Here is a 23681-nt window from a genome sequence, read left to right on the forward strand (position 1 = left end):
CAACTGCTACCTACCTCCAAGAACAGCAGGTGTGCTTTCCCTGCTAACAGGAAAAAGAGGCACCTTTCAAAGTGGTTATTCTGTTCCTTTTAACATGAGGAGATGAATTGGTCTTATTCAGTCCCACGACAGCATCCCTCCAGTGGTTGTTGCTGGTTTCTGCCCTGAGTTTCTTTTTAGATTGTGAACCCTTTGGCAAAAAGCAACCATATTCTTATTATTTTTCTTTGTAAACCAGTTTGAGAAATTTCATACTGAAAAGCCGTATATAAGTCGTAGTAGCAGCAGCAGTAGATTGCTGATACATTCAGCAATCTGAGTAAGGTTATTGGAGAAAGGTAGGTCTGTCACTTTTAAGAGAAAAAATATCTCTCCCAGGAAATGAATATCAAAAGAGAAAGGGCAAGGTCATACCATCATATGAAGCTGATTGAATAAAGCCTTAGAACTTGTAAGCAGGTGGTAGTTTTTGAGCATTCATTCATTCATCCATTCATGCAAATGGTAAATTGCAAAATAACAGTAGACCTTCCCATTAGTGGCAGCACTGTGCAGTCTTCAAGTGGGTATTTGAGGAAGCTCATTTGCAAAGCAGCAAACTTACCCATCAATAAGCATCCAGAAATCATGAGTCATTGCCTAGTGATGATATTAAAATAATAACCGTGGTGCTATTTTTAGTTTTGGTTCCTGAGGTTTTCCAGCTGTTGTTTGCAAACTTGGGTTGCAGTCCTGCCACTGTGAACCTTACACCCACCTCCTCAGGACAGAATGGCACCAAAAATCCCTGAGCAGAGAAAAAGGTATGTGTGTGTGTGCATGCGTGTGTGTGTGTAGGCATTCATATGCTCAGGCATAAAACCCCGATGTGCCACTTACTCTGTTGCTTAGTTTTGATTGCTAAGTAACTGTACAGGGAAGTGCCAGAAGGAAGGAGGAACATAGGAAGATGCCTTATACCGAGTCAGACCATTGATTCATTTAGCTCAGTATTGTCTATCCAGACTGCTTCTCTAAGGTTGCAGGCAGGAGTCTCTCTCAGCTCTATCTGGAGATGCTGGGGAGGGAACTAGGAAACTACTGCATGCAAGCATGCAGGTGTTCTTCCCAAGGTGGCCAATTCCCTAAGGGGAATATCTTCCAGTGCTCACACATGTAGTCTTCCATTCAAATGGAACCAGGATTGCATAAGAGACCTATACCACAAGAGACCTTTGGGTCTGCAGATGTTGTTGGACATCTTTCTTCAAGGTAGAGGATGCTGACCATCTCCCTGCTCTGGAACTGAGTTTATCGGGCTTGGAGGCTGAAGAATTGGACCAATTTGAGGTGATGAGAGAGGATGTTCTAATCTGTCTTCAAAAACTAAAAATTAACAAATCACCAGGGCCAGATGGCATCTACCCAAAAGTTCTGAAGGAACTAAAATATAAATTGCTGATCTCCTAGCAAAAATATGTAACTTGTCCTTACCCATCAGGTTATGTACCACAAGACTGGAAAGTAGCCAATGTTACCCCAATTTCCAAAAAAGGAGCCATGGGGTATCCGGGAAATTACAGGCTGGTTAGCTTAACTTCCGTGCTGGGTAAATTGATGGAAAGGATTCTTAATGACAAAATTGTTAAATATACAGGCCTTGCTGAGGGAGAACCAGCATGGCTTCTGCAAGGGCAAGTCTTGCCTCACTAACCTTTTGGAGTTCTTTGAGTGTGTCAACAGGCATGTGGATAAAGGGGATCCAGTTGTCATAGCATACTTGGACTTCCAAAAAGCTTTTGACAAAGTTCTCCAACAAAGGCTCTTGAGTAAACTTAGCAGTCATGGGATAAGGAGACAGGCTCATATGTGGATTGGTAACTGGTAGAAGGACAGGAAACAGAGGGTAGGAATAAACTGAGAGTTTTCACAATGGAGGGAAGTAAGAAGTAGATCTGTACTGGGACCAAGTACAAGGATCTGTACTGGGACTAGTGCTCTTTAACTTGTTCGTAAATGATCTAGAAGTTAGCAATAGCAATAGCAATAGCACTTACATTTATATACTGCTCTATAGCCGGAGCTCTCTAAGCAGTTTACAATGATTTAGCATATTGTCCCCAACATTCTGGGTATTCATTTTACCGACCTCGGAAAGATGGAAGGCTGAGTCAACCTTGAGCCCCTGGTCAGGATCGAACTTGTAACCTTCTGGTTACAGGGCGGCAGTTTTACCACTGCGCCACCAGGGGCTCTTTGGGGTAAGTAGTGAAGTGGCCAAATTTGCAGATGGCAATGAACTATGTAGGGGTAGTGCAATAATATATTTTTTTTTAAAGATTGTGAGGAGCTCCAAAAGGATCTCTCCAAACTGGGGGACTGGGAGACAAAATGGCAAATGTGGTTCAATGTAAGCAAGTGAAAAGTGATGCATTTTAGGGCAACCCCACCCCCAGCTTTAAACACTGATTGACTCTGAACTGTCAGTGACTGACCAGGAAAAACATCTTGGGATCGTGGTGGACAGCTCGTTGAAAATGTTAGTTTGTGGAAGCTATGAAAAAGGCATATTCCATGCTAGGGATCATTAGGAAGGAGAATGAAAAATTAAAAATGCTAGTATTATAATGTCCTTATATAAATCTGTGCTACGACCACATTCAGAGTACTGCATGCAGTTCTGGTCACTGTGTCTTAAGAAGGATACTGTAGAACAAGAAAAGGTGCAAAAGAGGGCAACCAAGATGATCAGGAGCCTGGGGCACCTCTCTTATGAGGCTAGGCTATAGCATTTGGGGCTTTTTACCTTGGAAAAGAGGCAACTATGGGGAGACATGATAGAAGTGTATAAAATTATGCATGGAGCAGAAAGAATGTATAGAGAGAAATTTTTCTCCCTCTCTCATAACACAAGAACCAGGAGTCATCCTATGAAACTGAAGGCCTGGAATATTAGGACCAGCTACTAGGGATGTGCATGAATTGATTTTTTCATTTTTATTTGGACCCAAATCAAATCACCCCTGATTTGTTTTGGGTCCAGACCTCTGCCGCCCCAAATCACCCCAGATTCCATTTGTTCCCGAATTTTTCAAATCCAAATAGATTCAGGGCAAAAAAGAAGACCCGGAGGCAAAAGAGTGGTGAGGGTGGTAGTGCCCAATGGGTAGAAGCTACCACCCAAATTTCAAAGAAATTGGGCAAAGGGGATTATAGCAGCCCCATAACTCCACTTGGGGGGGCACCAGGGTGGCCCAGAGCAAGGTGTGGTGTAGTGCACATAGGGTGCCAACCACCCCCAAAACAACATGCCCATGGGGCACTGGATTTTTTTGTTTCTGAGGTGTTCTTCTGAGAGTAGATTCTCTGGTAGGAATGAGAGTGGATTCAATGTTTGTCATTGAATGTTGCAGCAGGGAAGCAACCTGCCTAGAGACTGTTGGTTTGAATCCTCGCTGGTGTGTTTCCCAGAATATGAGAAACTGCTATATTTCAGTGATATAGGAAGCTGCTGAAAGGCACAATCTCATACTGTGCAGGAGATGGCAATGGTAAACCACTCCTGTATTCTACCAAGAACACCACATGGCTCTGTGGTTGCCAGAAGTCGACAATGACTCGGCGGCACAATCTTTCCTTACCTTTTCTCATGATCAAAAAGAGCAGTTTACTGGAAAATCCTAGTCACTGAGCTGTACACATTCCCATGGAGCGTGTCATTAGAACTCAGACATTTTGGTCAATCCCAGATTGGTGCCCCAAACTCCCAACATTTAACCAGCCGAAATCAGATGTGAAATTAATTATCATGGTTAAATGCCAGGAGGTTGCAGCACTGATCTGAGAGAAGTGAAATAATTCTGGGTTCTCACAGCATACTCCCCTTAGCACACTCATCTACTGGGATTTTCCAGCAAGCTACACTCTTTTTGATCATGAAATGTCACCCTAAGAATGGGCACCCATAACTAGAATGGGAACTTTTGATATTATACTGGCAGGCTTTTTGCTTCTTTATCCCAGGGCACTGATGTTCCTAAGTGCTTCACACACTTGGGCTGATAAAATGTGTGTAGGCTAGTAATGTTTATTGACTTCTTTGCAAGCCTGCTAAGTCAGCCCAAATGAATCAGCATTGGTTGCATATGTGTTGATGTACTTGTAGGCAAAAGAGACACCTCACAAATATATCAGAGATGTCTCTACACATTTGAAATACTGAGCAAGTTCCAGCCAAAGTTAATCACTCTCAAATCCCACTGATTTAAATGGGAATGTTTAAGCAGGTGCTTTGGCTGGTTCTTGCCTGATGATTCCAAGTCCCTAAGTGCAAAAGGTATTGATTAGTGTCCTGTTTACTCACCTGGAATGTTCTAAATGCATGTATTACATCTGATATATAACATATTCAAATTATTCCATCTAAGTGTATAAATTTGTGCATTGAGGGTGAGTATTAAGCAGCTGCAACTGTTTTCAACAGCAAAGGAAAGTCAAAACTATACAAATAAAGAAAAATTGATGCAAAGCCCAAAATATTATTAAAGAACAAAGAGACAGATCCCACAGACAGTTCTCAACAGCTGTTAAAAGTTCATCAGCTGCTTATATCTGTGTACTGCCGGCCATGTTAAAAAATTCCGTTATTTTTAATTATATATTTATTTGCTTTTTATGGGTCTCTCTCTCTCTCTCTTTCTCTTTGGCAATCTCTTATGCTTAGATTGATTTGAAGTATGCAGGTGCATACATTAAACACTGCAAAGGACAAACTTCTACCGAGGGGGAAAGAAGTGTAAAGCTCAGCATGTTCAACAGTCCTTTGGAGGCCTGTTCCCTTGATCTGCTAAGCAGGTGGCCTTTAAATGAAAACCAGTCAACATGTCCTGGTGGTTGACAAACTGCCTATTTGTTCTTCTGTACAGTCGTCTCTGCAGCCTCCTTAATAATGTTGTTGGTTTCCCCCATTCCTGTAGTCCTCTCATCCTTACTTGTGACTATGTGCTTCCAGCATTCCTGTGGGAACATCCACATCATGCTCAGCTTGTCTGAGGCTGAAGCACTCAGCACTTCAAAACAGTTAATAACAGGCAAATCCAGACTGAGGCTATTCTCACGACTGACCGGGCGGGCAGGCGGGTGGGAAGGCAGGGTGGAATCTGCCATCCCCCCAGATCATCTCTGATGTCCTCTATGGGTTGTTGCCAGGTGCCCACAAGATCTGCACTGCTCCATGCAGTGCAAATCTCTGGAGGCTGGGACTCATTGTCATGGCCTCCAGGAATCCCATAGTGCACGGTGCGATAAGTGTGGTGCATTGGGGGATTCCCCCAGGAGTTATGCGCTCTAAGTGCCCAGCTCTGTCTATGCTTGGGCTGCCCGAGCACACACATGACTCCGTACCTGGGATAAGGGGCACACTTGCTCCCTTTAACCCAGGTAAAAGCCCGGGTACAAAACCTGGGCTTGCAGGGGAGGCAGTGCCATGATCAGGCTCGATCCCAGCACTGCATATGAGCAGCCCTTCCTAGTTGGGCTTCCCTAACTTGGGTAGGACTGCTCATGTCTATAGCCTTTACATTAGTCATAACTAAGTCCCATTGAAATTAATTTGTGGATTTGGATTCTGTGGGCATGGTCAGAGTTGTACACATTGAGTGCAATGAATGAAAACCACCAGCGCTGTTGTCATTATTTGCCATTGGGGGAGAACTTTGGGCTTTTTATGGACACAGGGCAAGTGTTGCAGTGATACTTTTATGCTCATCTGCAGAGGGTGCCATTTTGTTTAAGCTCTGAAACAAATTAGTACAAAGCTCATAAAAACATTAACATTGCATCCGCACACAAATTGGCAAGTTTGTGTTTTATCCCTTGTCTTTTCCTTCTTCTCCTCCTTTCTTGTTTTCCTGTTTTCTCTGTCTTTTTATTATCTTTCTCAAAGTAAAGAGCCAGCTTTTATTTTAACTCTGTAGAGGAGCATGACTATTGTGTTTTGTAAATAAGGAATCATCATCATCATCATCATCATCATCATCATCATCTACATCCTAGGGCTAATGTTACGCTGTGGTGCAAATTGTTTTGAGAAGGGCTAAGATTTTGATCACAGACATTCTTAAACTGAATTCTTTTTCATTTCAGAATGACTTGATAACATATGAAATAATATTTACATTGGCCCACTATGAGAGGGAAACATGAATATTTCCAGCAGCGATCCACATGTTTACTTTCCAAATCCTCTTAAGCTAGCTAATTTCTGTACTGAGTCAGTACATTAGTTTTTTGATATTGCAGCCTCATAGAAAATCTATATGGAAAAGACCTAAAAGGTCTTTATGTCAATTCCCTGCTCATCTAGGATTATCCCTGCAGGGTATTTGTTCCTAAGAGGTTTTTTTCGTCTTATTTTAAGTGGCCTATTCTGCACAACTCCTACTGCTTTCCTTAAGAGACTGCTCCACCGACGTCACCAGGAAGACTTTATTCCCTGTGCTGTTCAGCCTAATTTTGTCTGAAATGTATTCTCACTCTGCAATTTGTTACCTACCTTTGTCCAAATTTGTTTGACTGTTAAAAATACACACCCCATCAGATTTTTGTATGAAGATATACTGTAGCTGTGTCATAGCAGCAAAAAGAGGATTATATAACAGAGATGTCATTTTGCTTATTGTATTACATCAGACCTAGATAATTTGTGACCCACCAAACTGAATGCAGCTCACAAGCCATATATTGTGACCTTGACAACCCCCAGTCATTTGGGTATAGAAATCTATCTATCTATCTATCTATCTATCTATCTATCTATCTATCTATCTATCGGGATGTGCGAAACGTTTCGGATACAAAACGTTTTGTACCCAAAACAGCCTGTTTCGGGTGTTTTGTAGACAAAACAAAACACCCATTTTCCAGATCCAAAAGTTTTGTATACAAAACAAAACGTCCCTGTTTCGGCTACAAAATGTTTTGTTGTTTCGGACCTCCATTTTGTGGTGATCTCTGAGTCAGTCTCCATTTTGTGTTTGACATCTGTTTGAATTTCCCACCCTTCCAGCCTTCTGATCAGTGACCTAAATCATGGGCTGGCCTGCTGACAATTCCCTCCTTGTTCCCCATTGGCTCTTTTGCTTCTTGCCACTCTTTACTGACCCCACATTGGCCAGGGGAAGGGTTGCTAACCTATGGGGTGCTGGGTTCTGCTGTTTCTGTGGTGTTCTGAGTGTAGATTCTCTAGTACCATATGAGAGTGGATTCTTGTTTTTCACTGAAAATCTCATATGCTACCAGAGAATCTACAATGAACACCTCAGAAACAACAAAACCCAGTACCCCATAGGCTTGTGGGTGTGGGTGTGGTTGGCACCCTATGTGCACTACACAACCCCTCGCTCTGGGCAACCCCAGTGCCCCTCAAGTGGAATTATGGGGCTGCTGAAACCTCCGTTATTCCCCATGGGAGAAATCTTAAAGACACGTAAACCAACAAATCACAAGAGATCAGCCCTTTGCCCAATTCCTTTGAAATAATTCTGGAAGTTTCCTTGCCCCCATTGGGCACTACCACCCACCACACTCTGCTCTGGGTCATCCCTTTCCCCTTGATTTGAAGCGATACATTTGCTGGAATCCCCATTATTCCCTATGGGGAAATTCTGAAAGATGTGTAAACTTTTTTAAAAAAGTTCACAAAAACAATCAACCCTGTGCCTAATTCCTTTGAAATTTGGGTGGTAGCTTCCACCCATTGGACACTACCACCCCCCCCCCCCACTCTTTTTGCCCTGGTACCCTTTTTAAAAATCCAAATCGATTCGGATTCAGATTCAGAAAATTTGGCTACAAAACAAAACAAGGCTGATTCGGATTCAGAAAATTTGGGTACAAAACAAAACAGGGATGTTTCAATTTGGATACAAATCAAAACAAGAAAATTACAAAATGCACACCCCTATCTATCTATCTATCTATCTATCTATCTATCTAATTCCTGTTCTGTGTTTCCATTATTAATCCTCCAAGCATCTTACAATATTTTAAAATATCACCAAAAGACCACACAATTAGAAAGGGGATGTGCCAAGGATGTGTTACCCTTTGTAACATCTTCTGGCCCGGCATTTTCTTTTATCATCTAGGACAGCATTTTGTCTCAATGGCCACTCTACATGTGAACTAAATAGTAATTTAAACTAATTCTTGGAGCACGTGTAGAGTGACTGTCTGGATGAACAGAAGCCCAACTGTCTGGATGAACAGGAGGACCCCACCACATGAAAAAGAGATGCTGGGAAGATGTCAGAACCTTCATGGCTGATGTCACAATGGCATTGTCTCAGCACATCCCCTTTCTGATTGTGTGGGCTGGTAAGTTATCATCTAGACTAGCCCACTATCAGGCAAGAAACTGAGTTACAATGAAAACTATTAAAAACAGCAGCAATAAGCAGAATCAAGCAGAAGCCAGAGAAAACAGAATGTGCTTCCCTGGTTCCTAAATGTCACATTTGTGATACTTTATGCAAATATCTGGCTACTGGGCAGATGTTGTAGAGTGTAGGGGAGTGGGTTCTTCGGTGGGATGAGCTCCTGGCTCTCAGGAACCAAGTTTTCCCCTTGACATTAAGGTGACTAACAAGGAAAAGCAGAGAGGCAGAGCTTTGGGGATGTGACAACTCCTCTGGTGTTATAATAAACAGGGGTCTTGGAACAGGTGGGCAACCTACTGAGGAAGAGGGAAACCTCCTGCACTTACCCATTTCTATAAAACTTACTTTTAAAACATACTTACCCATTTCTATAAATGACTTTTAAAGGACATATTTGCAACTGCAAACACATATAAATAAAACCTTTAATAACACTAAAAAATGCAAACCATCACAACCTCTTTCACATGCAGGGCCAGCTAAACAGCACATCTCAGTGCATGGATTGGATGGTGATATCACAAGAAAGAGTTTAGATTTGTTAGGCTTTAGGAATTATTTTGCAACAAGACAAACCTGTTCAAAAAAGATGATTTTCCTTTGATCAGTGTTGATGCTTAATTGCAAAAAGCTCACAGGGCAGCTTTTGCTCTCTTTAATAAAAAGCTTTCTTGTATTGATTTTTACTTCTCGCTGTTTTAAAAATGTAAGCCACTTTGGAAAGCTGGGAGACAAAGTTTGACATAAACATACCCCCTACCACCACAGACTGGTTTCTGGGTAAAGTTAATAGGGATGGAGCAGTATCCATTGTGGAACAAGTCATCTGCTTGGGATATGTTTCAGTTCATCAAAAGAGGAACTTGGCAATGATCAAAGAGAAGAAAATGACAGACATCTAAAGGGACCAGACAGTCATAGGAAAACTTATGCACAAAAGAGATGATTGGATATGGATTCAATGTATATGTCCCATTCCAAAGGAAAGAAACTCGGGCCTCTTCTACCAGCCAGATGACTATGGACCGATGGGTTGTTGCCACACCTCCATCCTAGCAAGAACATCAGCAAGGGAAGATCAGCCGGGTCCTGAATGGTTGCAAATGCCTTTTAACACTCTTTTTGTCAGAAGAGACAAAATGAAGTACTTCCTAGAGTGAATAATTACATTACAGACTTCCATGTCACAAGACAAAGTTGTGGTCCTGACTACTAGCTCAAGGGGGTTTAAAAGGGGATTCGCTACATTAATGGAGGATGGATCCATCATCAGCTAGTAACCACGATGGCTAAATCAAACCTCCAAATTGGCAGTACACTGGGAGGAGGGGCAAAACAGTGGGGAAGAGCTATTGCCCTTGAGCCCTACTTGAGGGCTTCCTGAAGGCATCAGGCTGGCCATTATGGCAAGCAGGTTGACATCCTGACTAATGAAGCACTGCTGCCACAAGGTTGTGTTCCAAACAAAAGATCCAGATGAAGGGAAAATGATATCCTCTTCCTTCCACAGCGGCTTGTGCCTCCCCAAAATATTTCCCTCACAGAAGGAAGAGGGGATCATTTTTTTCTTAGTCTGGATTCTTGGTCTGGAATGCAGTACTGTTGCACTGGTGCTTTGCCAGGCAGGATGCTCATCAGCATGTTGGACCCATCTTGGACTGATCCAGGAAGGCTCTGCTTCTGTTTTTTAAGATGTGTGATGTTTTGTCTGACCCTCGGAGTTGTCCCATACATTGCTTAATACCATTCTAGGACTGTGGGAACTGCTTCAGTTGGAAAGCATTGTGTCTTAGGCAACAGTTATACCATATGATATGAAATCTCTGTCGGTGGTGGTTGATCAGTGATGCAATCAATCAATCAATCAACCAATTGTTATTATAGTCACATACCAGCATAAAGGATAAGGGTGGTTACATGTTAGAAGTGAGAGTAGATAAAAAGTGATTACATATAAAATGGTACATATTAATACTAAAAGGACTAAAAATAGTAGATAATACACCAAAAGCATGAAGGCCTAAAAGCCTGAGAAATAGTAAAAGTCATAAAAATGCATGAAAGGCATAAAAAAGGGGAGGCATAAAATTGATGTAATAAAGTTAAAAGACATGAGAAGACAGAAATAAATAAAAGCCTGAGTAATAAAACTGGAAAACAGCCAGATTAAAGGTTATAAGGAACAGTAAAAATCTTTGGATCTAACGGCCTGAATGAGTCCCATCCAGGCATCTTGACCTGAATGAGTCCCATCCAGGCATCTTTCATGGCATCTCCTTTCTTATGAGCCAGCAGAAGTTTGTACAGTCTTTTCTGCTGAAGGAGATTCCGCATGGCCAACAGTCCAGAACTAGATTTATAGACTTGATAGGTAGTGGTGAGAGCTTTTGGGGGGTTAACACAGTCCTTATCAAACCACTGCTTGGAGGCCTAGTGATGCTGTGCGTGTGTTCTTACGAGCGAGGAGCTACTATAATTCCTGGACTAGGCCATTGTAGGACTCCAAATGTGCACAAGTAGGGTTGTTAATTAGTAGGGATGATTGAATACTCTGCAAGTGGTCAGAGGCAAGTAACTCACTTAGCACTTGATCCAGTTGTGGAGACCATTTAGCACAGCAATATGCTCCTCACGCCAAGGATATGGGGGGATTATAATGGTTCTCTATGTGGGACTGATGAATGAAAGGCTTTAGAGGGAGCAAAATGGGGAGATGATCACTGTCAAATTTGGGGGTAACCTCAAATCTCTCCACCAGGGGGAGCAGGTTCCCTGAGGTGATAAAGTAATCAATCTGGCTCATTCTGGAGCCGGCCAGATAGGTGAACTCGGCGGGATGGTCATTTTCAAGTGAGCCATTCAAAATGAAGAGGTTACGTCTGATGGTCATTAGACTCAGGCAGAGACCCGCATAATTTGACCTTTGGTCCTTTGAAAGGCGGGTAAGAGGGAGCCCGTCTGCCTCAGGGCTGGGTGGATAAGCCCTCTGTTGAGTGGACAAAGTATATGTTGGAAGTTAAAGGACTTTGCGCTGTCTCTTTGCCTCAGACAGTGGAGGACAGACTAGTAAGTCAGAGGGCTAGAGAGTCAAGACATTGGTCATCACTTCTCCACTGCTCTGATGCTATCCCTTTGAAATGTAGATTGCTACTCTTAGGGATTCAACTTCCTCCTCCCTCTCTCTCTTCCTACCTGGCCTCCTACCTTGCAACATGGCAAGCCTCTCTCCCTGCACCATATGTGCAGAGAGGATGCAGAATCCATCTGCATCCAGCTGGATAGATAGATTAGAGATCCTAACTCCTCACTTTCCTATCTAGAATGGAGTTCCTTAATAAATGCCTTTTAGATTGATTTGAAACTATGAATTGGCTCCAAGTTATTTTACTCTCAGCACACACGCATGCCTAACTAAATCCACTGTGTTGTGCCTCTGTGCACTCTGCTATAATGAGAAAGGGATTCTCTCACCACAGAGAATTTCCAACAGTATGGTCATCAGGACCCAGCCTAGCATTTAAATCACCACCCATCACCACATCTGCATTACGAATGATGAGAAGGAGATCTGCTACGTAGTTTTCGATATCAGTGATGCTCTTTTGCATATGCAAACTCTTTCTTTATGTCAGTGGCTGGCAATCAGACTAATGCTGCACTCTTACAAGGATGTTCCGCTTGGTCAGGAGCTTGCATTCCATATAACACACCTGTGCAACTTGTGGCATGCCTCCCACTGTGGAACCTCTTCCTCATATGTATTGCACAGAATGATGCAAAGCTCTCCACTCTCCTCTCTGCATATGGATCAAGAATGCAAGAGATGTAGCAACTCTGAGCATCCTCTCAGCTACATGACCTTTTTGCAAAGGTTCATCTTCATTTTATGCACGAGTGCAGTGTTAAGTCTGGATGTCAGCCACTGAAATCAAGCAATGGAGCTATCTGTGGTTTATAGTTTTTTCACTCTTCCCCTCGCTCTTAACTAAATCTAATTTTGGGTAAAATGTTGTGTGTCTCTTATAATATGATGTTTCTATTACTCCGGAATGTTGGGTGGGGAATATATTTCAAATCTATAGTGAGTTACCTTGATGGAAATGGACATGTGTATGCAGCATGTGATTTATATTCTGGTTTTGATCAGAAATATTGTATTTTTGAGCAGATAGTTCAAGGAGCAAAGAGACAGCAATAATAATCCCTGTATTTTCTCTCTTTCCCCCATCTTTTTTGCCGTCTCTTTTGTGTTAGTCCAAAATGCAAATATCCTTTTGCGGGGGTGGGTGGGTGGACTGTTGCTTTCCTGAACTGATGGAGATGATAAAGAAGTGAAGGTCTCTTGCATTACTAAGTTGATTGATCATTCACCTTTAAGTGTTTTCAAGTAAGAGCTCATATTTGTTAATGCTTCTTATATTGTGAGAACTCTGCATTGCAATCTGTACCTCTGTCACCAATCTTTACCAGATATCTCTGCATGTCAGCATCTGATTGGTCAGAAATGTACATAATATGTGGCATTATTCTTGCCACAGCTAGGTGATATCTTCTACCGCAAAAGAGATGAACCCTAGCTAGAAGAACTCACTTGCAAATATAATTCCTCCACCCTTTTGATCATGCTTATTGTCCCATCTTATTTGGGTATCTGCTTCTTGTGCATTGAAGCTGACTTCATGCCATATGGAGGACTGTCCATGTTTTCTGTCCGTAATGGTGGCCGCAAGGCTGCTTTCTCTGGCTGCATGCAGTTAATTCTGTTTTGGTAATGGATTACTTTACAACTTCAGAAACTAGGCAAGATTCTTCAATGCGCCTGAACATCTTAGGCCAAGTAAATACTTAGAAATTCCATTTTTGTTCTCATCTTCTAATAACAGAAAGTCCATACAATCAGTAGAATACACTGGTGAAGCTTTTCCTGTACTGTTTCATGTCAGGCTGCAGGTGTGGGTGTTTATCTGAGAGAGTGTGTGTTTTGTGTGTTTTGCAGGGTGGGGGGAACATCCTGCATATAGGAATAAAAGTCTGGTAAGCTCTTCTCCCTGACTTGCTTCTGCAGGGGGAAAAATGCCCTCTTTCTCCTGATTGATAGGGTCTCAGTTCCTTGTGTTCTTCTATGTCCTTTTATTTAACTGCTTTGTTAAGTATGAATTACTGGCCGCATTTGCACGTAATCTGGAACCGGAGTTGCAGGGGCCAGAGGTTTCTCTCCCAATACACCCGATGTATGCAGTTCCGGTCCTGCTCATCCAGTGACCCAAGGTTGCACTCTACAGACTCCAATTTGAACTCTTGGTTTGTACTGAGTTTTGCTGTTCATGACTGGGGTTCCAGCTGTTGAGCGTGTTGTCTGAATGCAGCACTGGAAACTGCGTTCAGTGAAATTGGAGTTGAGGGAGGAAGCTCAGCCAGTTCCCCCTCGTCTCTGCAGTCTCCCTGACTGTAGAGAGCCCACTCTGTTTCATCCAAATGTGGAGAGGAGAGCAGGGGCGGGCAGGAGCAGAACCATGAGTCCATTGGAATTTTTTCCATTGGATCTGCAGTTCTGCGTTATGTGTGGATGCAGCATGTAACAAATGTGTTACGTATTCCATGTGCCATGGAATAATACTACACTAGTGAAGCTTAGATTACATCCACAAAAGCCTATATATATCTATTTAGGTCACATTTCTGGAGAGTAAAAAATAATCTGAAGGGAATGGGGAAAATGTACTGGATACAACACTACTGCTGAAATAGAACAGAGGTACTTAGACTTCACATCATTTACAGAATGAGTTCTGGGTTGTTTCTTCTTCTCCCCCCCCCGCCCTTTATCCTGAGTTAAATGAATTGGTGGGTTATGGAAGGGCCAAGGGAACTAGAGGCAATGGTAAAACTGATGAAGTATTCCTACCTCTTCCTCATCTAGAATTAGAAGTCATTTACAGATTCTCCTCTTGAAATAATTCGCCACTTTTACCCAACTCCGTCACTGTCTTCTTTTTAAATTCTTCTTAGAAATGTCACAGAGAGGGAGCTTCACCAGTTCATGTAAATACATTTAGCAGGTGACTAATGCGAACATTTAGGGCACTTTATTTTATTTGTTTAATCTTAATCTCCCCCCCAATATAGATATAGATGGGATGGGATGGGATTACATGCAGCAATCAAATTTATCAGGGTGGTCCACATAAAATAAACAAGACGGTAACATTAAGAAACCATAAAGTTAGGTTACCACAGTCAATAACCAGCAGGATAAAAATAGTATTGATCCAGCCAAAGTTCAAACAAGCCTCACTGAATGTAATGAAATGGAGAAGTATAGCTGGAGCCTATGCATGTTTACTCAAAGGTAGATGTGCACAGGACTGCAGCCTTATTTCATCCCACTGAAATCTACACGAATAGCATCACGAGGTGGAGGAATGGTGTGTAGCACTAGCACCATGAGGAGGATATTCCTTTTGAACACTCCCTCACTTTTAAAAAATCCCTCCTTGTAGATACAAACTTTCCCTGTTGTGCTGCTAGGGGATAATTCTTATACATAGGAAAACATGAAAAATATCATCCTGCCGTCTATAGTGGCTCATCTCATTCTGTTCTGTGCTTTGATTGTGCCCATGATGCTTCTAGATTTCTGTGAAAGCAAGGTGAAATATTCAGGAAGTTGGCAAACCTATCTTCCAAACCAGGAAACCCAGGTCCCAATCCAAAGATCTTCACATGAATGAGCAGGCTGTTGTCTGTAAGATGCTCCCCCACCAAACAAGTAATCAGTAGTAGCACCAACAAGCACTGGTTGCTCTTATGATGCTGCATTGGAATTCTTTGAATGTTTTGCACGGCAGCTTTACAGGTTCAGTTCCTGGAAGGTTGACTTGATGATCCTTGAGGCCCTGATTTATTCTATGAGCCTCCACTCTGTTTCTACTTGATCTAAGGTACAGGCCCAATCCCATAATTCAATATCCTTGTTATTCAACGTCTTCTTTTTGAATGGTATGGAAAGAATATAAGTTCCTCTTAAAATGATTTATTTAAATTGGTAGACTAGCATTACACTTAAAACGAAGTGTCTAAATGCACCTGTTTAAGTCAGTTTCTTGTTCTCCTAGGTATTATTTAGGCATTGAATTTTCCCCATTAGTGGAGTGATTGACACCATGGTCCTTACAATAACACATGATTATAACTCCTGAAAATAGCAATTACATACAATGGAAACCAGATGCTGTGTGGAATTTGACTCTCTTGGTTTCTGGTGAAGTAGGTGAATTTGTAAAGCAGAAAACCACAATCATTATTCAGATGGGTTGTACATGAATCGTACATGAATTAATGACAAAATTGCTAAATCATATACGGTCAAAAGTAACGCATAGCTTCAGCTATCAAGATAAGTATCTGTTTTCCACTAGGTTTTAAAAACCATCTATACTTTATCTTTATCTTTACAGTAACAACAAAATGAGTATGCTTAGCATGCTTTCATTAACTTTGGTGGAGAAACATCGGAAAGATACCCACAAAATAGCTCATTAAGCTAGGAATAAACATGGCAGTGCTTGGTTGGTCTTAATGTGCAGCTTTGTGGGGGGGGAAGTACATTTTTCTCAAATTTTATGTTTGTGCATAAACAGTATACAAATAAATAAATGAAACCAGATTTTAATTGGTTTGTTCAATTGGTTTGTTCAGAGAATTATAGGGTTTGTGTTCTGAACAAGGACATTGCTTTTCAGAATGTACCATATTTTGGATGGGATGAGGTTTTCTAGCTAGCATTAGGACACTGAATCCTAAGTGGTTAAATTTTAACCTTTAGCCCATCACTTTCACTGTCATGTGTTCCCCGTGACATCATCGCTGTAAAATTAGGAACTTTCTTCTCTTTCTTTCCTGCAGATGTGGAAGTTTGAAATTGCATTCCATGGTCCTGTGCCACATTTCATCAGCGTTTTTCCTTTGCTTTCTCCAAAGACTGGCCGCATGTGGTGTGTAGATTGCTGGTGCTGTTTGGGATCTCATATCAAATGCTGCTACCTAATCCCAGGCGGGCTTTGGCGGGCCCACACCTGCAGCTGATTGAATCCTCCTGGAGTACAAAGGCTTGATTTACAGCATCAAGGATACAGGGCCTGGTTGCAGCTGGGCTTCAGCAGGAAAAGGAAGTTGTTTATCATCTTGTGTGCATTTCATTAACAATAGTGTACCCGATATGCAGCTCATACAATAATTTCAAATCACTGACAGAGAACTTTATGGTATTTGGCATTACTAGGAGAAAATATTTCAGGATGGGCAAATTAAATGTGAGTGGGGGTTCTTTCTTCCCCCTTGCGACCCAGTGAAGTTACAACAACTAGTGTAAACCCAGCGAGTTTGGAAACAGTTTGTAACCTGGAAACATGTTTCCTTTTCTTCCTTTACTTTGTTTTCTTTACATTTTTGTCTTTAGGGGAGGCTGACAGAAACCCTGCCGGTAGCAACACTGAAGCCCAACTATCTCTCCTTCCTGTAACTTTCAGAATTGTAATGGCACCGTGCATTTATGTGTTTTGGTCCAGGACTGCAGGTTTTGTGCATGTATGTGTGTGAGAGAGATTTCAGACACACAATTTTCTCCAATGTACTGGAATAAGAAGATAAGAACAGCCCTGCTGGATTAAGTCCAAGGCCTATCTAGTCCAGCATCCTGTATCAGACAGTGGCACACCAGATGCCTCTGGGGAGCCCACAGGCAAGAGGTGAGGTCATGCCCTCTCTCCTGCTGTTGCTCCCCTGCAACTGGTGTTGAGAGGCATCATGCCTCTGAGGCTGGAGGTGGCCCACAGCCACCAGACTAGTAGCCATTGATAGACCTGTCCTCCATGAAATTGTCTAAGTCCCTTTTAAAGCCATCCAAGCTGGTGGCCATGGCCACATTCCATGGTAAAGAATTCCATAGATTAATTATGTTCTGTGTGAAAAAATATTTCCTCTTGTCAGTCCTAAATTTCCCAATATTCCGTTTCATGGGATGACCCCTGATTCTAGTGTTGTGAGAGAGGTAGAAAAATTTCTCTCTGAACACTCTCTCAACTCCATGCATAATTTTATAGACCTCCCCTTAGTTGCCTCTTTTCTAAAGTAAAGAGCCCCAGATGCTGTAGCCTAGCCTCATAAGGAAGGTGCTCCAGGCCCCTGATCATCTTGGTTGCCCTCTTCTGCACCTTTTCCAGTTCTACAATATCCTTCTTAAGATACAAGGCCCACAACTGTATGCAGTACTTCAGGTGTGGCTGCACCAAAGATATCTATAAGGGTATTATAATATTAGCATTTTTATTTTCAATCCCCTTCCTAATGACTCCTAGCATAGAATTGGCCTTTTTGACAGCTGCTGCACACTGAGTCGACACATTCAAAAATCTGCCACTCATGACCCCAAGATCTCTCTCCTGCTCAGTCACTGACAGATCAGATCCCATCAGCGTATATGTGGAGTTGGGGATTTTTGCCCCAATATGCATCACTTTACACTTGCTTACATTGAACCACATTTACCATTTTGTTGCCCACTCCCCCAGTTTGGAGAGATATTTATGCAGCTCCTCACAATCTGTTTAGGATTTCACTACCCTAAGTAGTTTCGAGTCATCTGCAAATCTGGCCACTTCACTCCTTACCCCAACTTCTAGATCATTTATGAACAAGTTAAAGAGCACTGGTCCCAGTACAGATCCCTGGGGGACCTGACTTCCCTCCATTGTGAAAACTGCCCATCCTACCCTCTATCTCCTGTCCTTCAACCAGTTACCAATGCACACATGAACCTGTCCCCTTATCCCATGACTGCTAAGTTTATTCAAGAGCCCTTGGTGAAGAACTGTTAAAGGTTTTTGGAAGTCCAAGTATGCTATGACAACTGGATCACTTCTATCCACATGCTTGTTAACACTCTCAGATAACTCCAAAAGGTTAGTGCAGAAGCCTTGCAGATGCCATGCTGGTTCTCCTTCAGCAAGGCCTTTTCTTTTATATGTCTAACAATGTACTTTCCATCAATTTACCCAGCACCAAAGTTAAGCTTACTGGCCTGTAATTTCCTGGCCTGTAATCCCCCCGGATCCCTTTTTGAAATTTGGAGTTACATTGGCCTCTCTCTCTCTCTCTCTCTCTCTCTCTCTCTCTCTCTCTCTCTCTCTCTCTCTCTCTCTCAGTACTTTTATATACCACCCCATATGAAAAAGTCCCTGGACTCATTTTTGAGAAGTTTCCTCTTCTGAAGTCCTGGGCAGCACTCAGGATTAAGTCCAAGGTTGCTTTCTCTCTGGTTGGTTCTGCAGCTAACTGTTCTAAGGCACAGTCATTTAGCATGTCAAGAAATTTAGCCTCTCTTTCATTACCTGAATGTGAACTTACCCCATCTATGTGTGGGTAGTTGAAGCCACCCATTATTACAGGGAAATGCTTGTGAAAAGAAAGGGAATGCTTCCTCATTATGTAGCCAATTGTGCATTCCAATATACATAATCTGCCCTCGCATACTGTACGTATCCTGGTGTGTAGTGCTGTGGCACAGCACTGAAAAGCATGGAGCATCAGCCAAGATGCCCTTCCATATGTGCATTACAATACACATTCTGATGCATCTAAAGCTGAATTGAGGATTCAGGGTGACGCTAATGTGACTTTGTTTGCCCTAACGAGCCAAATCTGATGGAAGACGTGCTGAACATGGGAAGAGTGGAGGGACATGGGCCAGATCAGCTGGTGTCATGCGGTATGTCTAATTGGCGCTCACCTTTCTCCTCCTTTTCTTACATTCACTGAATATATGAAGAGGACTAAGATGGTTATTCTTTTTTAAAAAAAAAACTGAAGTAGAAGGAGGATAGGGAAATGGCTGCAAACAGGTGCAAAAACAGTGTGGGAAAGTGGAAAGCAGTTTTTTTCCAGGCTGCTTTTTGCATCCCTCAAAAGCATACTTTTGCCTCATATATCTTTGAGGGCAAAAATGTGTTGTAACTTTTCTTGTGGCACACTGGCCCAAATCCCTACTACTGCCTTAGACCATGGCAGTTTTCAGTGGTCTAGCTGAAGGTTAAGATTTGTCAAGATAACCAATTATGGCCCTTTGGTGAATCTTTTCAGCTCCCATTGACTTGAATTCAGTGAGATGGTTCAGATGATCTTTAAAATGCATCTTTGGTTTCCTGATCTGTTCCTTTTCCAATTTTCTTTTCTCTTGTATAACATCATATCAACCAGAGGTGGGGGGTGTCCTAAAGTCAGGGTCTCTCTCTGCTCAGGTTGATATTCTCAGTCTGCATGTTTATGCAGGTTTATGGAATAATTCATTAACATGGCTCTCAGTTTAAGGTGAAAGGCCTACCTCCATTTAAAAAACACACCAAAAGAACAAACTTTGAATATAGAATCCAAATATAGAACCCTGACTGTGAATATAGAAACTTGAAATGCAGAGCAGAGGATGGTTGTGACTGTTAAAACGATAACATCTGGAATGCCATCCTGGAACACTTCCAAGTGATTTCCATGAGGAACACTTTGTAAAAGTTGTTACCCTTCTAGGCATTTCAAAATTTTGTAGTCGAATGTGTTTCCAGGCCTGCATAAGAGCAAAGATTGGATTATAAAGCGCTAAATGTTTTTTACAACTGTATAAGCAATGATACTATATGGATAATCATTTAGGGGAAAATTATTTTTGCAGACAGTTTGGATGGATTTCTTCCAGTGGTCAATTAGACTCATATTTCAGGAATCCAGAAATACAAGACAATTTCTCTTCAGCTCATCCCCTGCCTAGAACCCCAGGAACCCAGCCTGGGAAGGCTTGCTATATCCTCCTCACTTCCTATTGCCTCAGGCTTAAAAGATTGGTCAGGAGCAAATCGACATCTAGGGAAACAAGCAGGGCATGGTTCCACCACAATCTAAGTTTGGGATAAGCTACTTCTAAGTATAAGTGGATGTAACATTATGAAAAACATTTAAGTAATGCAGGCCACAGTCGTGGCAAAAGCTTCAAGAGAAGAAGCCAGAGGTAACTTGACAACCAATCTTTGTACCTCTTGTGTTCCTCAGGGATCTTTAGCTTTTCAGCTATATTTCTGAATGATCGGTATACCAGGAATAGCCACTCTGGGCATCTCTGTCTCATTTCACTTCATTAAAAGCTGATTTACATGACTCCCAAACTGGCCTTTCTCAACTGTGAAAGCCCACAAAAGCAGGCTGTAATGGTGAAATTCTCATCTGAGTGCTCTGTCTTGTCTTGTAGCCAGGCTCACTTCTCAGCATGTGATGAGGTGTGCAGATATAATGACTGTCCTCCTCATGCACTAAAAATGGAGCAGACCATAAGACAAAGGAACATCGGATTGCTTCATCTGCCATGTACTCTACTGATTGTGCTTTACAGTAACTGTGCTCGGGATCGACATGAAATCTTCTGAATAAAGCCTAAGTGCTTCCGTGAAAAGGAAATCTTCCTACCAGTTAGAAGAAAAGGACATTAAACTTGAACAGATGTTAACTTGTTTGGATGGGAAGGTGCTAGGCCGTTGGGGAGACAGCACTGTGGTGGCAGGCTCCACTTCTGCACCCGGTGAAATAAGCCTACACACACACACTTGTAAATTAGGGCAGAGGCTGCCACAGTGACACCATCCCCACTTAGGTGTATTCTTGCTCTGTGTGATTCAAACAGGGATGAATGAATCTCTCTATTTCCATTCAATCCAGACTTTGCACAATTTCCCTTGATTTCTGTCCTGCTCTCTTCTGTTAAAAATTCCAAATTCTTTTCCATCATAAAAAAACCCCCAAACAAAACAAAACAAAACACATGTTCCTTCTTTCAAGTATCATAATGTCCTTCCTACTCAAACAGCTGGTGTGATAATATGATGCAAAATTCACATTTACATATGCAAACATATGGAATGCACAGAATCCACAGACATCTCTGTATCTTATGAAATCTGAATTGTTGGGAACTGGGAAGTGTCCGGGGACCATGTGTTCGATTGTGAAATTTGGCAAGACAGGAATTGGATATCATCCCTAGTGATTAATCGTTCTACAGGGCTATTACCATAGGCTTATGAGAATTGATAAGATAAAAGAGAGAACTCACCTAGTACCCAGTCTGGCTCCTCCTCCTCCTCCTCCTGTGCCTTTGGACAAAAATGAGGCTGTTCTCATGAGCAGCCTAGCCTGGGTTAGGGCAACCTAGCCCAGGCTAGACTGCTTGTGTGGAGAGCCAGGATCCACATGGATCCTGGCACTCCTGCCCAGCCCAGCCTTATTCCCATGCTCGGCTCTTAGCCAAGATTAAGGGAGCAAGCGCTCCCTTAACCCGGCTGCTGGGCTCATATGTCTCCTTGAGCTGCATGCAGCCTGAGGAGACACAGAGATGGGCGCCTAGAGATAAGGGATCCCGTCAATGCACTGCACTTGTGGTGCGTTGGATGGTGGGATTTCTGGAGGCAGGGATGCATCGTCCTGGCCTCTGGAGCGCTACACTGCGTGGTACACCGTGGACTGTCTGGGAGTGCAGTGCATGCTCCCAGCAGCATTTTTCTGCTGAACTGGGAGGAAGGTGAGTGGGGGCAGCCTCCCTCATGCCCACCCGCCCCCCTGCCCAGTTGTATGAATGGCCCCAATGTCTTCTAGTTCTGGGTGGAGGAAAGCATATGCTATCCCAGAGCAATGCTATGTATCAGAAGGGGGAAAGCAAGAGCAATGTGCGTTCATATTGTATCATTTCATTTAAGCTACCTTGCTGATCTGCCTGGATTGAAAGGCAGGATAGAAATCCAACAAATAATAAATAAAATAGAGACCTGAGAAGAGCCATACCAGGGAGAATGTCTTGGCCTCATGTTAAATTAGTGTGCTGAGCTTATAATTAAACTTCTAAAAATAAATGAGGACACAGTGACTTTTAAAGAGGATCATTGTCCCCAGAGAAGGAGATGAGATGGGTTAAGAGCCAGAACTTGCTGGGGGAACTTAGGAAACAGAGTGGATGAAATGTAGAACATGAGGTCGAACATAAAATACCAACCATCAGTGTTTCAGTGCTGCATGTGAAACCTATGTTATTTAGGATACAATGATTGCTGTGACACTCTGGGTTAAAAATTGACAACCATTATCAAGCAAAAAGCCGGACTCACATTTGCAGAACATGGTAAGAATGCATTTCTTTTACATTGGGCAGGTCCGCATGACATGCTGCAAGTCTGATTCCCGGGAACTTCCAGTTCCCAAGGAGCAGCACACACTCCCAGTGAGCATGTCATTGGAACCTGCCAAAGTCCAGTTCCTGAACCAGAGAGCCCAGAACATTCACCTGACATTCTTTGCCCAGCTTCAGATATCGGCTGCATATGTTGGGCACATGTGTGCCACAGGGAAGTCCAGCTCAGGACTTTGATGGGTTCATAGTTCAGGTTATGTGAACTCATTCATTATCTTATGTTCATAACTTAGGAGGATATTTTAAAAGATGGCTTCAAACCTCCTGGTTTACTAAGGTAAAATGATATGGCATGCATGATAGCAGAAGAAAGAAGGAAAAGAGGAAAAAAAACTTGTAGGAAAGCAAAAAAGCTGATCTGGGGAAGAGGCCAGAAACAAACTTCAGAAACTCCTGTTTAAGGTAGAGTTTGGAGTTAGGGAAGCAAGCAGCAAGCGATCAAGTTTGAGGTCCACATATCACTTGGTAAATTGAATGTGTGACTAATGGTGCACGTGTGCTTCTAACAAAAGCAAGTGTGCAGTGCTAGCCTCCCTGCTTCTGAAATACAGGTGCTCTTGTACTAGTGCAGCAGTTATGCACTCTCCCCTTGCTCCAGAAGTTCTGACAGCAGAAAAGCATCCCTGAGGGTTGCATGGCCCTTGGGGATGTGTTTCCACAAGTCGGAGTGCTTCCAGAGCAAAGGGAGGGCCTTGAAAATGGCTACACTTTTGCAAAAGAGTGCATGCACTTCAGAAACAGGGAGGCTAATGTTTGTCAAGATGTTGGCCATTACATTGTCACAGGAGCTGCAACATGAAGATTTATTTATTTATTTGTTTGTTTATTTTTACATTTATATCCCATTCTTCCTCCAAGGAGCCCAGAGCGGTATACTACATACTTAATTTTCTCCTCACAACAACCCTGTGAAGTAGGTTAGGCTGGGAGAGAAGTGACTGGCCCAGTGTCACCCAGCAAGTATCATGGCTGAATGGGGATTTGAACTC

This window comes from Hemicordylus capensis, chromosome 1 (assembly GCF_027244095.1).
Source record: "Hemicordylus capensis ecotype Gifberg chromosome 1, rHemCap1.1.pri, whole genome shotgun sequence".
Classification (NCBI taxonomy): domain Eukaryota; kingdom Metazoa; phylum Chordata; class Lepidosauria; order Squamata; family Cordylidae; genus Hemicordylus; species Hemicordylus capensis.